General features: G+C 49.0%; 6 non-coding genes across 6 annotated transcripts; all 6 read right to left on the reverse strand.

Moving 5' to 3' along the window:
• Window positions 1-53: 53 nt before the first annotated feature.
• LOC124737348 lies at window positions 54-172 on the reverse strand. Its single transcript, XR_007009692.1, has one exon. It is a non-coding gene; the product is annotated as a 5S ribosomal RNA (ribosomal RNA).
• A 1032-nt stretch (window positions 173-1204) lies between these two features.
• LOC124737331 lies at window positions 1205-1323 on the reverse strand. Its single transcript, XR_007009676.1, has one exon. It is a non-coding gene; the product is annotated as a 5S ribosomal RNA (ribosomal RNA).
• A 1016-nt stretch (window positions 1324-2339) lies between these two features.
• Window positions 2340-2458, reverse strand: LOC124737332. The gene has a single exon (XR_007009677.1). It is a non-coding gene; the product is annotated as a 5S ribosomal RNA (ribosomal RNA).
• Window positions 2459-3472: 1014 nt separating this feature from the next.
• LOC124737333 lies at window positions 3473-3591 on the reverse strand. The gene has a single exon (XR_007009678.1). It is a non-coding gene; the product is annotated as a 5S ribosomal RNA (ribosomal RNA).
• Window positions 3592-4629: 1038 nt separating this feature from the next.
• LOC124737351 lies at window positions 4630-4747 on the reverse strand. The gene has a single exon (XR_007009695.1). It is a non-coding gene; the product is annotated as a 5S ribosomal RNA (ribosomal RNA).
• A 1007-nt stretch (window positions 4748-5754) lies between these two features.
• On the reverse strand, window positions 5755-5873 carry LOC124737353. The gene has a single exon (XR_007009696.1). It is a non-coding gene; the product is annotated as a 5S ribosomal RNA (ribosomal RNA).
• Between the last annotated feature and the right edge of the window lie 127 nt (window positions 5874-6000).

The raw sequence follows: 6000 nt of genomic DNA on the forward strand, positions 1-6000 counted from the left end.
TGGTATGGAAAGAGGGCGGTATAAAAAAAAAAAAAAAAAAGTAAATGAAGGGGAGCCAACAGCACGTGGTGTTCCCAGGCGGTCACCCATCCAAGTACTAACCACGCCCGATGTTGCTTAACTTCGGTGATCGGACGAGAACCGGTGTACTCAACATTGTATGGCCGTTGGCGCCCATATAATGTAGGCGCATGGCAGAATTCGCATTCGGTTCTTATCCCAACACACACTAAATCTTACTTTTCGGTCGAAAGCAGCCGCATTTTTTTTTATTGACAATTCGTCACGTTAGCGCGAACGCAATCCTGAGTTCCAAAACTTATGAGCCGGAAGGACGTGCTTCGTGTATTTTTTTTTTGTGAGCTTTATAAATTTATTTATTAACATTACATCGTTACAAGCTAACAACTTTACAACATAAAACATGAACAGAATTGTAATTTTAAGCACTTCCTTCCGCAATTCGACGTGCCAGCAGAGCGACTGCCGAACTAGCGGGCGCGCCGCCGTGTGTGTGAGACGCGCAGCTTCTCGTTGCACCTCCTGTCATCCGCTTGGCGCGTGCAGCCTTCGACACTCGCGGAAGGACGCATCTTGTCCCTGGTGTCCAGCGCAGGAGGGCTGGCGCGCGGCCGGCCGGCGTGTGGCCTGTGCGGGGTGTGGCAGTGTCTTGTTGGAGGGCGCCACTGCTGGCGATGTGAGCTTCCTCGCCTCGCCTCGCCTCGCCTCAGACGAGGTGTTTGCGTAATTTGCAGTGCATTCGCACCATTCCTGTCCCTGTGCCTGTCCCCCGTCCCGACTTGTCCCGACTTTGCTCGACTGCCGCTCGCTGCCGCTCGGGTCGTGGCCCCATATAACAGCGCAAGCACAAGAAACGTCTGCAGGAGATGAGGAGACGAGACGAGACGACTAAAGAATAACTTTATGATTACATATCGAAGTAGGAATTGTACACCGCTACACAACAACAGGCGCTGACGTATTTCAGAACATATCTGCCGATTCGTACTGTTTTGTCGTTTTCAAAGACTTCCTGGCGAACTTGGTTAGCACATTCTCCCTCAAACTGAGACAATTACTGCAATTTCGTACTTTATGGTCATTACAGTAGTTTAAAATGCTTAAGCAAGAATCTTTGTCACAACACAACGGTGGTATGGAAAGAGGGCGGTATAAAAAAAAAAAAAAAAAGTAAATGAAGGGGAGCCAACAGCACGTGGTGTTCCCAGGCGGTCACCCATCCAAGTACTAACCACGCCCGATGTTGCTTAACTTCGGTGATCGGACGAGAACCGGTGTACTCAACATGGTATGGCCGTTGGCGCCCATATAATGTTGGCGCATGGCAGAATTCGCATTCGGTTCTTATCCCAACACACACAAAATCTTACTTTTCGGTCGAAAGCAGCCGCATTTTTTTTTTATTGACAATTCGTCACGTTAGCGCGAACGCAATCCTGAGTTCCAAAACTTATGAGCCGGAAGGACGTGCTTCGTGTTTTTTTTTTTTTTTTTTGTGAGCTTTATAAATTTATTTATTAACATTACATCGTTACAAGGTAACAACTTTACAACATAAAACATGAACAGAATTGTAATTGTAAGCACTTCCTTCCGCAATCCGACGTGCCAGCAGAGCGACTGCCGAACTAGCGGGCGCGCCGCCGTGTGTGTGAGACGCGCAGCTTCTCGTTGCACCTCCTGTCATCCGCTTGGCGCGTGCAGCCTTCGACACTCGCGGAAGACGCATCTTGTCCCTGGTGTCCAGTGGATGGCTGGCGCGCGGCCGACCGGCGTATGGCCTGTACGGGGTGTGGAAGTTCCTGTTGGAGGGCGCCACTGCTGGCGATGTGAGCTTCCTCGCATCAGACGAGATGTTTGCGTAATTTGCAGTGCATTCGCACCATTCCTATCGCTGTCCCTGTCCCCGTCCCGACTTGTCCCGACTTTGCTCGACTGCCGCTCGCTGCCGCTCGGGTCGTGGCCCATATAACAGCGCAAGCACAAGAAACGTCTGCAGGAGATGAGGAGACGAGACGAGACGACTAAAGAATAACTTTATGATTACATATCGAAGTAGGAATTGTACACCGCTACACAACAACAGGCGCTGACGTATTTCAGAACATATCTGCCGATTCGTACTGTTTTGTCGTTTTCAAAGACTTCCTGGCGAACTTGGTTAGCACATTCTCCCTCAAACTGAGACAATTACTGCAATTTCGTACTTTATGGTCATTACAGTAGTTTAAAATGCTTAAGCAAGAATCTTTGTCACAACACAACGGTGGTATGGAAAGAGGGCGGTATAAAAAAAAAAAAAAAAGTAAATGAAGGGGAGCCAACAGCACGTGGTGTTCCCAGGCGGTCACCCATCCAAGTACTAACCACGCCCGATGTTGCTTAACTTCGGTGATCGGACGAGAACCGGTGTACTCAACATGGTATGGCCGTTGGCGCCCATATAATGTTGGCGCATGGCAGAATTCGCATTCGGTTCTTATCCCAAACACACACAAAATCTTACTTTTCGGTCGAAAGCAGCCGCATTTTTTTTTTTATTGACAATTCGTCACGTTAGCGCGAACGCAATCCTGAGTTCCAAAACTTATGAGCCGGAAGGACGTGCTTCGTGTTTTTTTTTTTTTTTTTGTGAGCTTTATAAATTTATTTATTAACATTACATCGTTACAAGGTAACAACTTTACAACATAAAACATGAACAGAATTGTAATTGTAAGCACTTCCTTCCGCAATCCGACGTGCCAGCAGAGCGACTGCCGAACTAGCGGGCGCGCCGCCGTGTGTGTGAGACGCGCAGCTTCTCGTTGCACCTCCTGTCATCCGCTTGGCGCGTGCAGCCTTCGACACTCGCGGAAGACGCATCTTGTCCCTGGTGTCCAGTGGATGGCTGGCGCGCGGCCGACCGGCGTATGGCCTGTACGGGGTGTGGAAGTTCCTGTTGGAGGGCGCCACTGCTGGCGATGTGAGCTTCCTCGCATCAGACGAGATGTTTGCGTAATTTTGCAGTGCATTCGCACCATTCCTATCGCTGTCCCTGTCCCCGTCCCCGACTTGTCCCGACTTTGCTCGACTGCCGCTCGCTGCCGCTCGGGTCGTGGCCCATATAACAGCGCAAGCACAAGAAACGTCTGCAGGAGATGAGGAGACGAGACGAGACGACTAAAGAATAACTTTATGATTACATATCGAAGTAGGTACACCGCTACACAACAACAGGCGCTGACGTATTTCAGAACATATCTGCCGATTCGTACTGTTTTGTCGTTTTCAAAGACTTCCTGGCGAACTTGGTTAGCACATTCTCCCTCAAACTGAGACAATTACTGCAATTTCGTACTTTATGGTCATTACAGTAGTTTAAAATGCTTAAGCAAGAATCTTTGTCACAACACAACGGTGGTATGGAAAGAGGGCGGTATAAAAAAAAAAAAAAAAGTAAATGAAGGGGAGCCAACAGCACGTGGTGTTCCCAGGCGGTCACCCATCCAAGTACTAACCACGCCCGATGTTGCTTAACTTCGGTGATCGGACGAGAACCGGTGTACTCAACATGGTATGGCCGTTGGCGCCCATATAATGTTGGCGCATGGCAGAATTCGCATTCGGTTCTTATCCCAACACACACAAAATCTTACTTTTCGGTCGAAAGCAGCCGCATTTTTTTTTTATTGACAATTCGTCACGTTAGCGCGAACGCAATCCTGAGTTCCAAAACTTATGAGCCGGAAGGACGTGCTTCGTGTTTTTTTTTTTTTTTTTGTGAGCTTTATAAATTTATTTATTAACATTACATCGTTACAAGGTAACAACTTTACAACATAAAACATGAACAGAATTGTAATTGTAAGCACTTCCTTCCGCAATCCGACGTGCCAGCAGAGCGACTGCCGAACTAGCGGGCGCGCCGCCGTGTGTGTGAGACGCGCAGCTTCTCGTTGCACCTCCTGTCATCCGCTTGGCGCGTGCAGCCTTCGACACTCGCGGAAGACGCATCTTGTCCCTGGTGTCCAGCGCAGGAGGGCTGGCGCGCGGCCGGCCGGCGTGTGGCCTGTGCGGGGTGTGGCAGTGTCTTGTTGGAGGGCGCCACTGCTGGCGATGTGAGCTTCCTCGCCTCGCCTCGCCTCGCCTCAGACGAGGTGTTTGCGTAATTTGCAGTGCATTCGCACCATTCCTGTCCCTGTGCCTGTCCCCGTCCCGACTTGTCCCCGACTTTGCTCGACTGCCGCTCGCTGCCGCTCGGGTCGTGGCCCATATAACAGCGCAAGCACAAGAAACGTCTGCAGGAGATGAGGAGACGAGACGAGACGACTAAAGAATAACTTTATGATTACATATCGAAGTAGGAATTGTACACCGCTACACAACAACAGGCGCTGACGTATTTCAGAACATATCTGCCTATTCGTACTGTTTTGTCGTTTTCACAGACTTCCTGGCGAACTTGGTTAGCACATTCTCCCTCAAACTGAGACATTTACTGCAATTTCGTACCTTATGGTCATTACAGTAGTTTAAAATGCTTAAGCAAGAATCTTTGTCACAACAGAACGGTGGTATGGAAAGAGGGCGGTATAAAAAAAAAAAAAAAAAAAGTAAATGAAGGGGAGCCAACAGCACGTGGTGTTCCCAGGCGGTCACCCATCCAAGTACTAACCACGCCGATGTTGCTTAACTTCGGTGATCGGACGAGAACCGGTGTACTCAACATTGTATGGCCGTTGGCGCCCATATAATGTAGGCGCATGGCAGAATTCGCATTCGGTTCTTATCCCAACACACACTAAATCTTACTTTTCGGTCGAAAGCAGCCGCATTTTTTTTTATTGACAATTCGTCACGTTAGCGCGAACGCAATCCTGAGTTCCAAAACTTATGAGCCGGAAGGACGTGCTTCGTGTATTTTTTTTTGTGAGCTTTATAAATTTATTTATTAACATTACATCGTTACAAGCTAACAACTTTACAACATAAAACATGAACAGAATTGTAATTTTAAGCACTTCCTTCCGCAATTCGACGTGCCAGCAGAGCGACTGCCGAACTAGCGGGCGCGCCGCCGTGTGTGTGAGACGCGCAGCTTCTCGTTGCACCTCCTGTCATCCGCTTGGCGCGTGCAGCCTTCGACACTCGCGGAAGACGCATCTTGTCCCTGGTGTCCAGTGGATGGCTGGCGCGCGGCCGACCGGCGTATGGCCTGTACGGGGTGTGGAAGTTCCTGTTGGAGGGCGCCACTGCTGGCGATGTGAGCTTCCTCGCATCAGACGAGATGTTTGCGTAATTTGCAGTGCATTCGCACCATTCCTATCGCTGTCCCCTGTCCCCGTCCCGACTTGTCCCGACTTTGCTCGACTGCCGCTCGCTGCCGCTCGGGTCGTGGCCCATATAACAGCGCAAGCACAAGAAACGTCTGCAGGAGATGAGGAGACGAGACGAGACGACTAAAGAATAACTTTATGATTACATATCGAAGTAGGAATTGTACACCGCTACACAACAACAGGCGCTGACGTATTTCAGAACATATCTGCCGATTCGTACTGTTTTGTCGTTTTCAAAGACTTCCTGGCGAACTTGGTTAGCACATTCTCCTCAAACTGAGACAATTACTGCAATTTCGTACTTTATGGTCATTACAGTAGTTTAAAATGCTTAAGCAAGAATCTTTGTCACAACACAACGGTGGTATGGAAAGAGGGCGGTATAAAAAAAAAAAAAAAAGTAATGAAGGGGAGCCAACAGCACGTGGTGTTCCAGGCGGTCACCCATCCAAGTACTAACCACGCCCCGATGTTGCTTAACTTCGGTGATCGGACGAGAACCGGTGTACTCAACATGGTATGGCCGTTGGCGCCCATATAATGTTGGCGCATGGCAGAATTCGCATTCGGTTCTTATCCCAACACACACAAAATCTTACTTTTCGGTCGAAAGCAGCCGCATTTTTTTTTTATTGACAATTCGTCACGTTAGCGCGAA

The sequence above is a fragment of the Schistocerca piceifrons genome, unplaced genomic scaffold, assembly GCF_021461385.2.
Source record: "Schistocerca piceifrons isolate TAMUIC-IGC-003096 unplaced genomic scaffold, iqSchPice1.1 HiC_scaffold_1697, whole genome shotgun sequence".
NCBI lineage: Eukaryota > Metazoa > Arthropoda > Insecta > Orthoptera > Acrididae > Schistocerca > Schistocerca piceifrons.